We start from the raw sequence: 20,489 nt of genomic DNA, 5'->3' as shown, positions 1-20,489 counted from the left end.
CAATTAAGCATCGACAGTGTAAAAAAAATAGTTGCAGTTTACAAAACCTTAGAAAAGGTTTAACTGTCTTAAACTTCAAGAAAAATTATTGCATCTTATCATTATGTCTTACACTTTACTTTTATTTTAGAGAAGGAAAAGTATCAATGAAATCAAGTTTGACTAACGTTATTGCACTAATGACCATAGATACAAAGATTTTAATAAAAAAAATATTAAAAGGCAAGGAAAGCATTGCACAAACAAGTGCAATGAAAAGAGTTTAAACTCTTAAAATCTACTAGAGTAATTAAAAAACCGTATCCGGATATTATTTTAAGATAATTCCTGTTATTAAAGCAATAAAAAATTGTAATACGTGTCATATCTAAGATTTGTGGCACTAAACTTTTAAGTCTGCTGTCCTGAATTTAACGAGCAGCAACAATTTTTTTTTTTTAATTTTAAATTAAATTTTGCCGTAATATTCCAGCTTGTTCACAAAACATATTCATTTTCTCTGTATCCGACTTTGTAAAAAGAACGATGGTTCTGATATTTTTAGTGATCAACGCGCAAAGCAGTGATTTGTACAGTGTACACAGCGACAAAAAAGCGCTTCCTTCCAAGCAAACCTTCGCGAGAGAAGAAAACACACCGGGCGGGAAAATCGGTTTTGTTTCCGCTTCAATTACCCAATAAATAAGACCGCACTACTAAATATTACAGCCAGCTTTGGGACAAAACTAAGAAAAGTAAAATTATTACTCTAGCAAGTAAAGTAAAAGCAGTTCCATCCGGTACAGGTGCATAGCGGGGCTTCCCTCCCGTGGCGCTCCGAGTCGACTTGCCCAGCCCACGATCAAAACTGTCATGCGCTTACCGTGCCGCAGTTGTGACTGTACCCTGGCCGAAGTCCGAGCGCAGTCCCTTTCCATTTCTTTCGCTCTGCTCGCAGAGGCTCCGAATGGCTTGATTGAGGGCACCGGTCTTGACAGCTTCAAGTTCTTCCGTTTGCTCGGATCCGGAATAAGAGCACAGAACTTAAAAAGTAGTTTGGTCTTCCAGCTCCACAGGAAAAAACTTTTTGTTTGCATACCATAATTATTTCTCATCAGCTTTCTTTTCGGACATGGTTTTTCTTGTTAGAAACTGTTGATTGAGCCTCAGTTTGCATTCAAGGTGAAAAACTTGCTCAATGAGTCACAATTAAAAATTTGCAGGACAATGTAAGATGTAAATTTCGAACTCTCAGACATTATCTTAAACTTCGAACAATTTCTTTTTGAATGCCTTTGAAAGAGATCTCAGATTGATTGAAAACTCGACATTGCTCGTGCAATTCAAAAGAAGCAAAGTATTCGAGCAATGACAGCTGTTTAATCGAGTCAGGTATGTACTCTTTTCCGTATTTGTATTTAATTTATATAACATTTTGTAATATTAGTTAAAGTTTGAAATGCGCACGGAAAATTCGAAATACTAGGCGAGGTCTGTCGCGAAGCTTAGCTCGCGAATATTTATTACCTCTCATCTAGAAATATTTGAGCGAGAATAGATTACATTTAATGTGAAACGAAATGTTTCATTACCAACCTGAACGTGACATACATACATGAACTAACATTTATGCGCGCTGTTAGTCGATATTCCAAGGTAAGCCATTAACAGTTTAAATGCAGCAGTATTATGAATTCGGAATACATGATGCTATTTTCCTGATACATAATGCAAACTAATGAAGTATTTTACATTTTCATTTCACTGGAGAAAAATAAATTGCTATCATTGTTGAAGAACATCAGTTAAGAGTAACGAAGGAAAATTAACTCATATTTAACATCTGATATCTGCATGCTGTGAGATTATTGGAAACTTTTACAGATTTTCGTAAAGGTAACATTAATAGCACATTTACATGCCTGGTTTTTTGAACTAAAATTAAATTATTATAGTGCAGTAATTATTAAGGAATATAAAGGTTTTAAGCATCGTCAGAGGTTCAGTAGTTAAAGTTTGACTATTGGCCATTACAATTTGTGGTTTAATTGCTTAATGTAGAATGGGCTGAGTGCAAATATGCTTTCTAAATTTTAACTGCGTATAACATAAATATGAACCAGTTTCTCTTATAATTTCCTGGGTGAATATATATTTTCAGTCACGCATAATATTAGAATTCTTTAGTTTGAGATGAGGCGTTATTAATTTCCAACATAAAATTCGTTAAAAGAGACCGAAACAAAATAAGAAAACAGTTACTATTTACAGTACTGTAATTTAAAATGAATCGTTCGTTTCAAGAAAATATTACCTTAATTTGTTAAAATATAATTAATAAAGGAGGCGTACTGTATTTAATTTAAGAAATTTGTATTGTAAAAGACATTTTCCGTCATTATTGTTCGTGTTCTTTTACAAAATCACTGTCTTATTGAAGTAAACATTTATAATTAACATATTGTTACTTTCGAATTCAAAATTAGTGCTTAATTGAGTTTACCGTGAACCAGTTGACATTTTACATTTATAGCGCGTACTTGAATTTTTCTTACTGCAATTTAATGTGAAAATGAATGTTTTTAGCGTATTAACAAATTATGCATTTAAACGATTTATCAAAAATTTTGCACGGATTAAACTTAATATGATTATATTGATAAAGATTCTAATTTTAAATGGATGAGTTTGGAGAATTGATCTAAATTGCTTCTTGGATCTGAAATCGAATATGGTCACCCCTGCCTGAGATGCAGCGTTCACATCATCGTAATATACTTAGCGCCACCTGATCTCCTCAGGCAAACAGGCTTATTCCTTCTTCCCAACACGATGGAGTCCTATTTTTTATCTAGACGAAATTTTCCATCACACGCATAATATGCTTTATGATGTTTCATATTTGCTCAGGAGGGGAGGAATGCATAGATTTCTCGCCGACTGATGCAATTTATATCCTCATTCTCCAGGAATGTCCGTTCTGCTTCTATACGAAAATGCTGCATTCTTTATGAAAAGGTATTCCTATGAAGAATCAGAGAACAACTTGACATGTTACTGTAGAAATTCATTGCGACATTATTTCCGAGCCCCATTTTCTGGTAGGTGTAGTTGTAGTATCTCCGTTAGCATATTTCACAAGTGCACATCTGTGTAGCCACCGAGGGAGTGGCTTCTAGGATGGACCAATGAGCATCCAGAAATATTTCTGTCATGTCACATGAACTTTCGCGTGCTTTAAGATTTAAGCAAGATGGTTGAAAATATTCTGCCACGCAATTTTCTGTACAAAATAATTAAAGCCTCGTCGATTGCTTCTGAAACTTTTCATTGCGAAGTTAGATCAAATATAGGCAATTATGAAGATTTCACTAACTGGTTGAAATAAATACAAACACATGTTGGATACTTCGCAAAAATATCGATGTGAAATATTACTTAATACGTGGTAAATAAGATGAAGAAAGAAATACGTGATAAACATCCGAACCTAAATGCAATCTTCACATAAAACTTTGCGTATAAGAAAAATATTTACACCAATTATATATGTAAATAGAAGTCAGCCCTTTTTATTGCAGTCTATATGAAAAGATGCTCTATACTAATAACCAATGCAGAATTTTATTCAAAGTGAACTTTACTAATTTGCATTCGTATATATTTAGTGCGTTAAATTTCACACTTAAAAACTGCTCACTCTTTAATGTACTATCTGCACAAGAAATACTCATCAAACAGAGTGAATTTATCTTATTCACGACGAATATATTTACATATAATTTTTTTACATATAATTTTTAATGATAGCAATGGATATAATCAGATCACATGTATTCTGCATCTTACACTTTAAAAATCAAAAGAATGCAAGGACTGAAATAAGAAAACACTAGATTCATTGTAAGCCTTTCAGTCATTCTCAGCTCACTTAAAAAATATACACTTGAATTCTCTTAATCCACATAATATGCCGTGAACATCAATCCAAATATTAATGCGTGATAAAAATCGCGAAAGTAAAATGTCAGAGATTAATTAAACTCAGAAAACGAAAGCACTACAAGATTTCTAGTATTCTGTCATATATTTATAACTGCGAAACAAATGCAAATTAAAAAACGTAAACAACATATGCTCACATGCACGGAGATTTAGCGTCACAAGCGCAATATAGCATCTCACTGGTCCATTTTCGAAACCCCTCCCTCAGTGGCTACGTTGATGTGCACTTGTGAAATATGCTCCCCGTTATGCGTAATGTATCATGCTTCCTCTTAATGTCAGGATTAAATTGCTTCCCTGTACCTGTGTTTCTGCACATGTGTATTCTAAAAATGGTACACAACACTGCTTTACTGTGGAGTCGTGTGACGTCTGGAATCTGAGTTGAACTGACTCTCACAAAGAGGTGAGCTTCGGTCAATTACTGCCTTGTCCTGCTTGAATATGATATACTTGGAAAAGTGCACTGCGTTGAGCTCTGATAAACGAAATTCAGACTGCACGTTTTCGGCTGGTCACAGTCATCTATCCTTTTCTGTCAAAATACCCATGTTCTCGTGCTAAGATGGAGGTGATTCGTAAGGTGACTAGGCGTGATTTACTAATTTTATTTTACTGCTACTGCGAAACATATGTCCTCTCTCTCTGAAAGAGAGTTAAAAAACTCTTAGCATATATTAGAAACACATTTCTTTGTTCCGAGTTCCATGGAGACTGAATAACACCCTGTATGACAGACTGCCTGCTAACATCCAACATTCTGCAAACTTCTTTGAACTTTTAAGACTCGCTCTACGAGTTAAGTTACGTAAAGGAGGGTTTTTAGACATAAGAATAATTTAAATTCGTAACTTCACTTCATGCAAAGATTCCCTTCAAATATATTTCTCCGTTTTGCGCTTTATCTGTTAAAGTGTTAAGGCTTGATGTAGGTGCTTAAGATTCAAAATATATGTATGAGAAAATTTCTATTAGACATTCACAAATATTGTAAATTATAGCGCAGTATTTTGCAAGATTTTGATGTTGCAACATTTAGAAATACAGCTCTTTTTTTAGGTTTTCAGTTCCAATTTTATAAAAAAAATATAGCGTAAAATTATTTATAATTTGAATTTGTTATTTGTTATAAAACTGCATATATTCATATAGATATTCTAAATGCGTTCAGAGAGGATAGCGCATGATTCTGGGTACAGAACAATTCAGTGATTACATCAATTAAAGCCCATATCATTCAAATATGTATTTAATTTGCTTCAGAATTCATATAATTGAAATGCATCCAGACTTTCGTTAGTAATTTTTAAATAAATTACTAAAGAAAGTCTGGATTATTAAACGAAGATGATATGAAAATATATTTGAGCGCACACCGTGACGTAAGGTAGTTACAATAGCATTTGAAATGGAGTGAATAATTTTTATTTATCTTATATATCTAAAATTAATAAATGGTTAGATTTGTAATTGTGCCTTTAGGTTTTTCGCCAGTAAACTTTTAAACGCAGGCATTTTAATTCTTTTTCCGAAATGCTATATCTAAAGATGCTCATAAGTGCCAAATATTATTGCATCATTTTTGGCATAAATGAGGAATATTGAGTTTACCAGAGCAAGAAATTATACTAGGAATTTGAAACAAAACTCTGAACTGTCTTATATTTAGTATACACCTTAGTGTGCATTCGTGAGCTATGGGGTAAACCTTTTGTAATACTAAGGCATTTAGATGAAAAGCACTCATTAATAAGAATGCTAGAGGAGTTATATTTTAAATATTATGGACGCACACATATTTTAAGCGGCTACGGTAAGAAAAGAGAAGATAGTACAAAATTGAAAGTACCATGAAATGTATATTGCAATATGCTTAAACTATGCAGTAAATTCCATAGTTAAAATAACAGCTACAAAATTTTAGAACAAACTTATGTAATAACATATAAAAATAAAATAACAAACATGCAAAATTTTTAATTCTTCGCAGTTTATCTGACTTTTCTTACATCGAGCCTCACTAACACTTACCATCAGCATTGTGATAATTATTACGGCTAATGCTTTATATATTGCACTATCCTTTCCACCTCTCCTCTTAATGAAATGAAAAAAAAAAAAAAAAAAAATGTTTTACTCTGATTTGTCGTTTAATATGGTATATCGGGACGTTTCGTATGTTTGCCCTATGTAGATATTTAAACAAACGTTAAGAGATTTCAAATTAAGATAATATATTATCATTAAAGCCCTGCAATATGCTGCAAAATTAATTAATTAAATAATCTAGAGGATACTAATTTAATCAAAGTTATATTATGAAAAAGTACTAACAGAAGATACACATATCAAAATTAGAGAAAAATAATAAAATTGAAAAAAAAAATTCAATAAAGTTTTTAAAACATAAAAATTGAAATAAAATTTATAAAATTATTAAAATTTTCTTCGTTTTTTCCAAGGCGATGTCGAAAAATTTTCAACAAAGTGACGCTTCCGAATTATATCTAGATGATTTCAAACCTATTTCAAAATAAAAATTAAAGGAAATGGCGAACTGAAATTATTTAAATAAAATTAAAATAATCAATGTGCTCTAAAATGAATAAAATAAAAAAAATAAATAATTAAATGTTTTTTTTTTTAATTTATTGAACTATATTTTTTTAGAGTCACGTATTTTAGGAACACGTCATATTAATTTTAGGTTAATTTTAGGATCATGTATAATTTTAATTCAAGTATTATCATTTGATTATATATATATCAGATAAATCTGAATTTAGATCACGAAGATGCATAAAAGTGTGAATAAGTAATGCTATTGAAGATTTTAGTGCTGCAGGAAACGTGAAAAGGCATGCTGACATTATAAAAATCCTCCGAACATAAAACAAATGATTAAAAAATTTAAACTGCAAAATACAGAAATGAAATAATCAATAAGATCTAATATCTACCATCCCCTGTCACATAAGGGCAGGCAACGTTTGACATACATTTTGTCACAATATCACAGTATATATATACTAAAATATTCGATTAGCATATAAACCGTTGTGCTAGAAATATTTTTTAAATTTTTGTTTTGCATTTAAAAAAAATTTATTTATATGCCATCTAAACTAAATCAGTATACAGTTTCAGATATTGCTGCACTCCATTATGCATTCAATCAGTATATTTGTTTTATAATAAGAAGAAAATTAGATATAGAAAGGCCAATTTATCCTTTGTTTCTGTAAGAATATTGACAACCTAACTGCAACGTAACCGGCAAGGATACGTTTTGATTACTTATAAACCTAACGGTGCATTAATCGGAAGTTCTGTATTTTCGAACTTTTATTCAGGAAAATATTCGCTACTAAGAAATCCACAGACGTTATGCACGTTGCTAGAATCGTTAAACAGGATAAGATATAAGACTCCTCTAAGAGCATTCTCACGCACCCGCTGACATTGAGAAAAAGTTTAGTCCTCGAAAGAACAACAGCACTTTATCACTCTGAATTAAGAAGACTTAACATGGATCCGCAGGTGCGTTACTTAACGAAATTACACATGTAACATTGTAAGCCGTATAATCTTCTGGTCTTTATTTTGCTCTAGAATAGAATTTTTGCGAATCCTGAACATGTGTTTTATTCATACATGTCACTAAGATGTTTAATATTGGCAAAAGTAAAATCTACTATTATTTTAAAACAAAGTGGATTATTTGTATCAAATTTAAAGATATTACGATGTTACTTGGTTTAAAATAAAGCTCGTTATAAGAAGATTAGCTATATGAAGAGAAAAAAGTTTTTTTGTAGAAAACTGTACTTGAAAAGATTTTAATATGGAATACGCATCAGGATGCGCAAGTCTGAGTATACTGGAAGCCAGATCCGTGCCTCGGTACTTTTCCATCTGAGGCAAAGGAGTAAATACGCATCCCAAATACAAATTAATTACATCTTTGTAATTTTATATTCATCAAAGCTTACTGTACTTACATTCAACAAAGTTAACTCTACCAGAGTCAGTATTTCGTGTAATATTTATAATATAACTTCATACATTTACGAAACTGATACATATAATAATTTATAATTTCTAAATGAAAACACTAAAAGGGACCTTTCTGATAAATAGCAAGTAACACAGAAAAAAACATTAAGAGTATTGCAATAATATCCACACATTTTTTTTTTCTCAATTTTATTTTTCTTGAGTTTCATCAAGTAAAACCGAAAACAATATTTTGAAAATCTCTCTTCATTATTTAATTTATATTCTGAAAATATTCTATATTATAATTATAGTATATAAATAATTAATATATATTCTATTTGTACAGCAAATAGTGATATATGAATTATTTCAAACTAAAAGATGATTTTGTTTTATTTTTAATAATAATTTGAAGTTTTCTGAAGCTTCTGTCACCCTACCAAGAGTGATTGGATATGTTAAAAATATTTTGAACACAAATACCGAATTCAACAGTTGAAGTAAACTGTACTTTTGAAATATTTTAAAAATATGATTATGCCTAACAGCCGGAATTATTGAACAAGTGCAGTTTTTAAAACTAGATATTTCAAATTGAATATCTATAGCATTTATATAATTTTGATATTTAAATATTAATTTATAATTTTATCCTTTTTAAAATACCGAAGCATCTCTGCCCATAAAGCTATTCGCTGCGTGTTTTGCTAGAATCATCCACGTTTAGTATAATCTTTTACGATTATTATCTTTTACGATTATTATCTTTTACGATTATTATCATTACGATTTTTATCTTGAAAATGAGCAATGCTCTAACAAGGACCTCTCGAACTTCTCGTTTGCTAGACAGACTTGCTTCCAATTTCATCAGGAAGACACGCGCGGTAAGGAGGGAGAAACTTCCTCAAATTCTTCCCCAATTACGGAGCAACTGAGTATGCAAAGACTCAATCGCCAAGTCCTGGTGGTTCACCAAACTTCAATTCGAGAGCCATTATAAAGTCAACTGGATTTTTATCGGAGCAGGAAACAAAAATGAGCATTGTCCTCGCCGAAATAAGAATACCCGGCCTCCCGATTATTATCCGGATTTTCTTCTAATTACAGTACGAAAATACGCGGAACGGAGGGAGAAAATACCTTACAACCCAGTATTTAAACTACTTAAATCAAATGACAACGAGGAAGCTACCTCGTTTTTATATCTTCAGTTTAGTTATAACATTAAGATATCTACCATTTCTTTCATTTTTACTATGCAAAAATATTGTTTTTTCTGGAAAATGACTTTATAAAATATGTTTATAAAATGATGTTTGACTGTCTCGTTTCTTAACTTCTCTTTTTAACATTGTCAAGCGATTACATTATGTTCCATTTAAATCAGGAAATAGGAATAATCAAGGATAAGCTCACCAGGAATCAAACTCCGAACATTCCGATTGCTATCTGAATGCGCTTCAATTACAAAACGCAGTGGTAAACACACAAAAGAGATAAAGCTGTAAATCCCTTATATTCTTCTCTATTTAAAGAGCAACTAAAACGCAAACAGAACTAGTCTCCAAATCGATGTGACAGAGAATTGCCATCCACAGTATTTTAGTTCAAGCACCACATCACTTGTCGAGACATTTAAAATTTTATTCAAAGACAAGATCAGCTTTGCCCTCACCGGGATTCGTGAATCTTCCGACTGCTAGCCGTACTTTTTTAGTGTTAAAACATGAAGGCACGCATTGAGGAAGGAGAAAATTCTCCACAACGTCCCTATTCTGTTGATATACCCAACTTTAAATCTAAATTTTCTTGTTTTTTAACAATACGAGTATTTTGTCTTGTTTTCCGTACATACAAAAATAACATTTCTGTTACGCTTTCTTATTTTATTTCGTATAGAAAACGTACGATGGCTATTGTTTTCGTGAAGGACTTTCTAAGTAAAAGATTTTTCGTATTTGCTTACCACGTGAGGAGAAACAAAGAAAACACCCATGCAGGCAGGCCATTCGCAAGCATTCGATATTAATTTAATTATTTTAATTATTAATTTAATTCCTTTATTATTTATTCCTTTCCTTTTTTAATTCCTTTATTAATTTAATTCCTTTATGCTTTGTGCATACTTAAAATTTTTATTGCAAAGCATTATTGATCCATAAGAGCTTTAGTCTCGAAATACGATCCTCCGTTGATGTCGGTTACTGGAAAAGCGTCGTTTCACTTTTGATTCGAGTCTTTTGCGATTCGGCAAAATGTAAGATATTTATCTTTCAGTTTCAATCTGCCTGTTATTAACAAACTAGGCTACTTAAAAGCAACAAATAAAGTTCCTAAGAATATTTTTTTTTAATTTAATCTTGTAGAGACATTAGATATTTTTTGAGAAGCAGGCAAGATGAAAGATATGCAACGCCTTCGCCGGGAATCGAACCGAAAACCTCTCAATTACGCGCTGAGCATGCAGAACACTACATCACGAAGGCTCGTTAAGAAAGCGGGAGAAATACCTTATACACTTCCCCTTTTATAGGGCGCTTGGGTTTTTTTTTCTAGGGGACCCAATCGCCAGATCCTGTGTGAGGAGCATCATCATTCAATACTTTTTTAGTTCGGGAGCCACTGTATAGACATTAAGTATTTTTTGAGAAGTAGGAAAGATGAAAAATATGCACCACCTTCGCCGGGAATCGAACCGCGGACCTTTTAATTACGCGCTGAGCGTGCAGACCACTACACCACGAAGGCTTGTTCAGAAGGTAGGAGAAATACCTTATAATCTGAGTGATTTGAAAAAATGCATTTAATTCCAGATATATCTTATTAATTATTTTCATATATTTATTAATTATTTTCATATATTTAATTAAATATATTAAATATTTTTATGAAATTGAGTTACGTATTTTTCACTTCTTAAATTTTAAATATATATATCATGCCCATGTTAAATTTAATAAGGGGCTCCCAGCGGGATCGGTATTTACACCTTGGGAGTTAATAAAATTTTAAAGGGAACCAACGATAATCAAGCCGTGAGTCGGAGATCGATAGCCCAATATGCACTAACAATCGATCGGTATAATCAAGATCGCATTGATTAAAAACATTTTATTAAAAATTCATAATTAAGTGTTTATCGATATAAAGCCATATCACCTAGTAAAGAAAAAAATCACATAAAATAAACATAAAGGAAACACTATGTTGAAAGATTTTAATGTTTGCTTCCAAGAAACTGAAAATTTATGTGCCTAAATGTATATATTTAGTTTTCAAACATAGGTTATAAAATCGCTGGACTTCGAAATATGTGATCTTATTATTGTAATATGAGAAGATTTATTTGCACTGAAGAAGGTTATCTAAGCACAAATCTTATCCAATACACATGGGTATGCTACGTTTCATAATTTAAAAGTTATTTCATATAAATATTCCAAAATAAAACTTTTTACCGAAACAAGGTTATTAAATTTTCCCTCTTCTTACCTAGTAGATTCAGGTGTTGGTCAATTCAGTGTTTACCGCGGATAACAAGAAACATATTGAATATTTTTGAATGAGGCGATTTAAGAATTAAGTTAAGCAATTTTATGCCAAATATTTAAAAAAAAAAATATTCAGTACATCAAATGCAGCTATCACAATAAATAAAATCGAATGTTTTTAAATTAGAATCTGTGATTTTTATTCTGGAAGCTTCTTTATATTTGTAAATAAAAATAATGATAATATAAATAATAAAAGATAAATATAATAAACCATTTTTTCAAAACTTTTATTCGTGTTCTCAGTGTAACTGTTACATTTACATAAGTTATTTCTATAAAAATTTCGTTAGTTGAGATTATCAATATCGCTATTCATAATACCAACTGATAAACCATATTAATGTTTAAAACAGTTCTTCTGGGTGACAGTTAAAGTCCGAACCCTTTCAGACATTTTTTAACCTTTACTTTTACTTACAGCATTAAATTCCACTTACATAAAATTTTATACTAATCTCTTTCAGGACGCTAACTTTTTCTAATAAAACGTAATGATTTGTTTTTAGGGGCTTTATATAAGTTATGACGGGTTGATAATTGCAAAAAATATAATGATTTTTCTCCCATTTTAAGTATTAACTCAACAGTAACTAATTAGGTTTTAGTTCGATTTAGCTACTTGATTAAAAAAAAGCATGCGAGTTGCGCAACTGCTCAAGAATATAGCTTGAGCATATTTATTGATTTATCACTTTTTATTGATTGCACTTTTTATTGATTTAAATATGTTATTTTAAAACGGTGATTGTCAGTACGTATCAAATCTAAAATATAACAATCAAATTTACTTTTTAAATGGATTTAAAACATTTCGTAGGTAAATACGCGCCCTTCCTGATCGTTCACCCGAGGCAGGTGCCTCACTAGGCATACCCTTGTCCCAGCTCTGCAAAGTACTCTTTTAGCAAATTCAACAACCCTTGTTGAGATATTAGTTTACTTACTTTTTTTGCCTTAAACGGTCAATGGTCCTTTTGTGTCAGCGGCTACTTTGTCAAATTGCATTTTTTTCTAAGCGTCTTCCGTGAGGTACGCAGCAAAATTCGTACTGTTTCATAGTTCAAATCTGTTAATTATCGTCTTTAACCAGTAAACTTTAGAACAATGCTTTGAAAGTTAACCACCAAATATTAGAGCCCTGTATTATATTTTAAGAAATTAAATGATGAATAATCTGCATAAATGTGTGCATGTTTCTCACATTGTGATAAAACAACAGTATCTAGAGCCATCAAATAATGAATAACGTACGTCTCCACCCAAATATGGGCATCTGGAAGCACAAATTTGGAATTTGTTTTATTATCTGTTTCATATTTTTAAAGAATTTATGAGGTTTTGATAAAGAAACTGAACGATTTCAAAGCGAGCAATGGCAACACTGTACGAAAAAAAAAATATCTCCAGCGCGCGGAACTGTGTATCGGAAATTCTAAAGATATGCTCTTTTAAATATTTTGTGATATTGCTGTTGAATTGAATTTTGGGGTTTAAGTGCGAAGAACATGATATTTAATAAATAAAGTTAGCAGATAAAACGGTAAAAAACTCTGCTCTGAGCGTAATATAAAATCTGAAAGCTTTCAGTTTTTTGAGAGATATAAAGTTTATATATAGAGAGAGTTTTTATAATTTGATTTAGTCTAAGGAAACTGCACATTTTTAGAGCTAATTATTAATAAAGCTCAAATTTGTCTCAGTTTATAGGCCTTCATTCAAATCAATAATCATACGCTTGGGAGCAAATTATATAAGGCAAATAAAGTTGGTCAAACAGTATCAGAAACTCTTTACAGAATGACTGCGTTTCGACAATGTAACAGTCTCACACTTAAGGAGCACATTCACTATGTTTAATGATCTCAATATGTTTAGTGTGAATTCAGTCTATTATTTACTGTCGTAAAGCTGCCCACTTTTTAAAAAACTCTTTGCCTATCATTTCTGGAGTGGTATTCTTTCAAAAATAGTTGGGAACCAAATAACGTGCTGGAAGTTATCTAGGAAAGTGTCAGCCTTAATGTTATTATAGGAACAGTTTTTGTGAAAATAATAATCACGACCATCATTCAGAGTCGTCCCAGGGCGCAGAGCCGCATCGATTGAAAACCACTTTTTAAGCATCCATTTAGCCCCTTGAAAGAATACAAGGTTCTTTTCAGCTAATGCAATATAGTGTAATAAAAAAAGGAGCTTTAATTCGAAATGTTATTTCATTACGTATAAATTTTATTACATATTCAAATAAGGAGGAAAGTAAAAAGATAAAAAACTTCTTAGGAACTAAAATTAGCCACCTGTTATTTTATTAATTATAATTTTTAAGCATAAAATTGTAATTATGTTTTTAAATAAATAAAATTACAAATTATTAATATTTTTAAGCTGAGAAATTAAAATTACTTTCTTTAAAAAAATTAAAGCCATTATATTCATTCAGTATCTTATCCATTGTTTTTAATCAAGTAAAACCTTTCTTTTAGTGTAATAGTTTTGTTTAAAAATGCGAGCATAAGTTCTTAGCAAAGTACTTACTTCATAATCTACAGAAATATTGCTGTCTGTGATGTAACATGAGACAGTTAAGTCTCATGTTTTTAAAATTATTCATTAATTACAAAATACCACAACATTTTGAATTTCATGAAAGTTCTAGGTATATTATATTTGCAATTGCTACGTATAAGCATTAAATTATGCTGTTTATAATATATCAACTTACCAACATTATAAACTAGGTGCACGGTTAGAAATTTTATATTTAATATATTGTTATTATGATTTACATTAAATTTTTATTTTACAAAGCGCAATACTACAAAATCTGTGTTATTTGAAGTCAATATGACATTGTTGTTTTCCTTCTGGTAGTTAAAACGTTCACTCTAGAAATTACTAACAGGATTCTTAAGCTTAAGTGATTAAATTATAGTTTACTGTCGAAACACTCAGATTTAACAGCTATCAGTCTTCGAAACTTTCACGAGACATTACAATTCGAAGTAATCAGACATATTTCCAAAATAGTGAAAAAAGGGGATTCAAGTTCCCATATTTCCAGTCTGTTCAGCAGTTATAATCAAAGTGGAGATGGACTGTTCAGTGGTCTATATATTCCACTAATTATAAGCTAGTCTTTAAAAAATTAAGCTTGTTTTCTTAATGACACAATTACAAAGTTATATGAATTTAGATTTTACGCGCGGAATATATATTTTCTTCAAAGCTTAAGAGAAATAGCATTTTAAAATGTATTTATACTGATTTATGAAGCAGATATATGTTATTTCATAAACTGTAGGTAAATAAGTACATTTCAATACACTAGTTTCGAAGGTTTAAGTATAGAACCTTCTTCTTCAGTTGCAGAATTGGAAACTAGTCCCGCAAATTTATGAATATTATGCTAATTCTTGTTGCCTTAGCATCACCAATAAGGGTATTTCAAATACGAATTATTCGTAAGGAAGATAAAATTTAATTAATTAATCGAGTTAAATCTCTGTCAATATTGTTTAATTAAATTTAAAAATAGTAATTACTTTTAAAAAACAATTTAGCTATAACCGAGCAATCTTAATTTTAAAACCACGCAAGAAGAAATTGGAAACTAAAATAAAGTGGATGTTAATGTAGTGCTCATTTTGAAGGATAACAATAAAAATTTTTTCCAAGGATTAATGTAGTATTTTACTAGCAAGGTTTATGAATGTCAAGTCAACATTTAATAATAAACTGTAAATTTCACTTTTTTTCACAAATTTTATTAAAAGAGGGATTCCTTAACATGATGAGGGAGAAACGATATCTCTTCTCAGTGGAAGATTAATTATTTTAATTAAGTACAGTGATCTAGCTGCAAAACGGAAGCTAGATAAGTAGCTAAGAAATTAACTGCAAATAAACTAAGCTATTGTTTGACGATAACTATAAACCACATGAAATATTTTAGTTGAATCATTTAAGTTTATTCGTATACCACAGTTTCGAGTTTCAGAACAAAGACAAGCTCTTACACTCTGCAATACTATAATTTATTTAAAAGGGCATATTAGAAGGTAGAGAAATCTCATCTAGAAAGATTAAGCTCTGTCTTAAAATTTTATTTTCTTACCGGTTGTTAATTCTAAATCATTAAGTTTTAATTGCGTCAGTGAAATAACTATGTTTACTTAAGCGGATTTTCGTATATCAGGTGATTGACATCAATCGATTATTTTACCTGACCAATTTAACATTTATATTCAGTTTCGCACAAAACTGACACATTGATATTTAAAGGATTATTTATTTAATTATTATATATGTCGTGAATGTCGAAATGCGTCTTCTACTAGTGAACATCTCATAATTATGGACTTCAGTCGCAATCAAAATGAAGAATTCTTCAATGTATCTTTATTTATATATTTAAAATATACCTAAGTACAATGCAGATGACTTGTTAGCATGTTCTAATGTTGTTCTATAAGGTATTTCTCCCGACTTCCTAGCGTGACTTTGTGGTGTAGTGGTTCTATTCTGCACGTTGGGCTGGTATTCTAAAGGTCCGTGGTTGGATTTCCGGCGAAGGCGTTTGATCATTTTTCATCTCTCCGGCTTTCAAAAAATTCTAATGTCTCTACAGTTCTATTATATTAACGTTACCGCTGAGACGTGAGTTTCACTTGAGAAGCAGGCTATAAAATTTACCTTCGATTTTAACACATTTGTGAATGTACCTGTAAATATTCATATTTTTACGCTGAAACATTAGACTTAAAAAAAGAAAATATTTATTTTTTTTTATATATATAATGTATATATATATATATATATATATATATATATATATAACATTAATATATTTTATATATATGTAATATATAGATATATACATAAAAAATAAGAAATTCAGAATCAAATCCACCGAATTAACAAAGACACATATATGTATATTTTTAATATATATAGCAAAATACGATAGCTGCTTTAAGAAAATAATTGGCGACCTCAAAACTAACTATTCAAGATTTGGTTTTCTCTATGTTCATCTTTTCCCCAAAATTCGAGATCCTTCTGTGTTATATAACAGCTTCAAATTGACCAATCGCGGCTTGGCGCTTTACATTTGCATCTACAAAGTATAAATACGGCTTTAAGAAATTACGCCGCCCTTTTTTCCTAGCTTCCACCATGCTAACATTTCCATGCTGCTTATGCTTTCCTGCCTGTAATGACTTCGTATCTTTCTACCTGTGTATATCAAAATTATTCGTATTGAACGACGGTTGAAAAGTAATTTGTCTGCCAAAGAGATGATTTGAAATGTGTAAAAATAAAGATGGTAATTCTTCAATTTACTTTTCTTAGCTGCTTCATCAAGTCTTCACCCTCAGCCACTACAGTCCTCTCAGCCACCGCTATCTTGCAATGCCAGAAATTAAAGTACCAGATTCATATAGGTAATGACTGCACAGTTTTGGAAGCACTGATGTAAGAACAATGAGATGTAGATGCGTAGAAATGCTGATCGCGAAGCTGCTTGACACTTATAACGTCCGTGCATTTGAAGAAGAAGCAGTCGAGCCGGATTAAATTCCATATTTATTTAAATTCACATTTGTGACCACAATTCACTCGACACTCTAATCGTGCCTATTTCCAGAACATTTACAATTTTGATACTATGGCGATAAAATCGATCATAGCAGCACATAGATGACTGCAGCAAAGTGTCTGTCTAAAGAAAGCACAAACAAAAGTGACGCATCAAGTTCAGAGAAAGAAGAGAGAGAGTAAAAAAGTTTTGGTTATCAACTATTTTGATTGGGCAACAGGTATCTGCATTAAGGGTTACGTAAGATCGCATGATTAATTTGAATGACTTGTAGCACTATTTTTAGGACAGAGAAAAGAGGAAGTACACAAATTAAATAAAAAAATAAAAAAGGTTATAGAAGATTAAATTTAGAAGTTGCTTTCATATATTTTATCTTACATATATATATATATATATATATATATATGTATTTATATGTGTGGGTGATATATATATATATATATCAATTACATTAATTTTGAAAGTAGTGTTCGAATAACAAATATTTATACATCTTCTCAATTAATTCAAAATTTTATCTAACTCTAGATAATTCTCATAAATTTCGTATTTTTAAAATTATGTCATATGGAATGAAATTAATTTTATTCACACTACACGCGATGAGTAGTAGTACATAATTTGAAGTTTTGTAAATTTCGAACCAATGAAATTTGAATAAATAAAGAATCATTTTGTATACGTTCTTTGTCTTGGAATGTTTTTAAATATTTTTTAGAATTATCGATTTATAACCAAAGCTGTTCTGCTATTGTTTTTCTGCTAAATTTCTATATCTTATACGTATATATATATATAAGATATCTATATCTATATCTATCGATTTATATATACATATAATATCTTGATGTCAGAATTAAATTAAAATGCTATTAATAATTAGAGCATACATCCTCTACCTAATTGCTACGATGGTCCTTTCTTCATTCTTTCAATCTTCAGACGAGATTTAAAAATTAAATATTTAACTCATTATATTTTACTTCATCTTTTAATTTGAAATGTTAATCTACTGTTAAAACTACTCTTCAATCGTGACTCATGTATGTTATTAATTAACTCCACATCCAAAATGACAGTTTTCCAGCAGTAATTATAATAATATTATACCCCTTTTAAAAAATAATAATAGTTTTCTAAACGTACAATCCGTTTAAGTCTTTCTTTTTCTTTTTTTGTTTTGTTAATATGATCCGTGTATCATTTAATTAAATGTGCTGAAAAAATGACAATTTTAAAATTAAGAAAAACAAAATGGGCATTATAACCGAAAAGGCAAACTAGTTATAGATTTGTCTTGTATGAATATTACATTAATTGCACAATTATGTACATATGATTATTCACCCAATAAAAAGTAATTAATTATTTTTTTTAACATTTATTTTTCAATTTGCATCTCGAAGTTTTCTATTCCAGGCGAGCGAAGGCTTTGAAAATCGCAGTTTCAAAATTGTAATTCCTGAAATGCAATGCTTCAAAAATTTATCATATAAGCTTACACGTGTGAGTCGGGTTAATCCAAATGGTAGTTGAAGATCCTAAACTTAAATTCTTGCTAACGCAAAATCAGTTTTTTATATTTCCTGTTCCGAAAAGCAATACAATACAAAATTCAAACTGATGCGGTTACAATTTTCATCATTATTAAGAGTCAGGAATACTATAAAAATTTGCTTTGAACTAGAATCGCCCTGTATTTCTACAAAAAAGGTTATCGCTTCCAGTGAATTCACATAAAAGCTCTGTTACTCCAATGAAAACGCTCAAAATATAAGGAAAAGGAGAAGAAAAATTTTCCGAATTGAAGAGTAAAAATTTATCTTCTCTTGATAGTAAATTTCGTCTATTAAAGTTTGTGTTATACAAAACACTTTTAAACATATCTACATGTTAAAAAACTTAAACCCTTGTTTCAAAATGAAGACCGATTATTTAAAGTTAATGCTTTATTCCATACATAATACCTCTCTTTAATCTGCAGGTTAAATATCATGTGTCAACATTTCATGAATAGCTCAAAATTTTACTAGTTGTGCCAAAATATGCATTGTAAAAAATTACCTTAATGCCACGTAATCGCGTAAGCAGTTCGTGATTGTTTTCCGAATTAAAGAACACTTTGACCTTTGTGATCATTAGCGAGAGGCTGTTAGTAATTATTTCCCCATAAGCACGATATCCTTTTTGCACGTAACACTTTTTTTCAGTAACAGTGACTAAAAACATGCGAATATTTATAAGAAATAATTTTAAAATTCTTTACAGAAACTTGCAGCTGTAAAGATGTAGATATTCTAAGCAGTATGAATTTCCTCAAGGATGATGAATTTCCTTTCTATATATATATATTATAATATAAAAAATATAGAAATATATAGAGAGAAAGAGAGAGCTCAAATATATATTGTTGAAAGAAAATTATATACAACTATTCTTAATTAAGTTCAATTGTGCAAATTTTACAGATGCTTAGAACAGACGCACTAAAATATTCATTTTTATCAAGAATATGATGTATGATGTCTTGGATTCAGAGATAAATACCAAATATTTAATGTGATTTAATGTGATTCAATGAAATATGTTACGCAAAATCTGCGAAATAAGAGAACACGTATTGTAATATATTTATCTGAATATTCTGTTCCTTACTTGACTAGTTTGCATTTAAAATTGCAAGCGTATTCATATATGTCAACAGGGAATATTTCTCTGTTTGTTGGAAGAAATCTTCTATAAATGTAGCTATTCAAATAGAAAATTATTCCTGCTTTCAAAGAGTTATTTCTTTATGTTTAACAAAGGTTTCAGTAGTATAATATCACAAGCTACCAAAAGAGTTCTTTAAGAATGTAACAAAATACGTTTATTGAAATTTGTTTATTCTATGTAAAATAATTCTTGTTAAGCTTTTGAACAAGTCAAAAATTTTCCAGTAAAACTGCACAAAATGTAGCTATTAAAATATTAAATGAAAGAAATATGAGACATTTGAAAGACAGCATTAAGAACATTTAGAGATTCCGAATACTCTTTCCGCTTTCTTCAGAGACGTACTTTTTCTTTCTTTTGGTTTGCTTTGATCGAAGACGTAATTCTAAAAGCACTTAAGGGAAAATTCCTTACAGAGCTTATGAAAACTTTCAGTTCAATACAAAACGTTGTTATTCTATATTTATTCTGGCTTACTCTCATAGAATTTCGTGCTATTTAATTGAGATAATGCTTAAATAGCAAGTGAATTCCAGTTATTCTGTGGTTAAACTGATATTACCCTTCCATGGAAGGTAAGTCCGTCAGTGAAATTACTTGTATGTTGTAGGTTTCGCATTGCTTTTTTCAAA

The 20,489-nt window shown here is 30.4% G+C and overlaps 1 protein-coding gene across 2 annotated transcripts in view; it reads left to right on the top strand.

Annotated features, from left to right (window-relative positions):
* Positions 1–869: 869 nt before the first annotated feature.
* The window catches only part of LOC118193449 (leucine-rich repeat, immunoglobulin-like domain and transmembrane domain-containing protein 2), a 237,145-nt gene continuing 217,525 nt past the window's right edge, over positions 870–20,489 (top strand). For both annotated transcript variants that reach the window (XM_085808373.1, XM_085808371.1), the window contains exon 1: positions 870–1,371. The gene's annotated coding sequence lies outside the window, so the exon portion shown is untranslated. The remainder of the gene's footprint in view (positions 1,372–20,489) is intronic.

The sequence above is a fragment of the Stegodyphus dumicola genome, chromosome X1 (assembly GCF_044657685.1).
Source record: "Stegodyphus dumicola isolate Sdum_Otavi_A_Nest chromosome X1, ASM4465768v1".
Taxonomy (NCBI): domain Eukaryota; kingdom Metazoa; phylum Arthropoda; class Arachnida; order Araneae; family Eresidae; genus Stegodyphus; species Stegodyphus dumicola.
The sequence above is the reverse complement of the archived record's forward strand: the minus strand, read 5'-3'. Positions and strand labels throughout refer to the sequence as shown.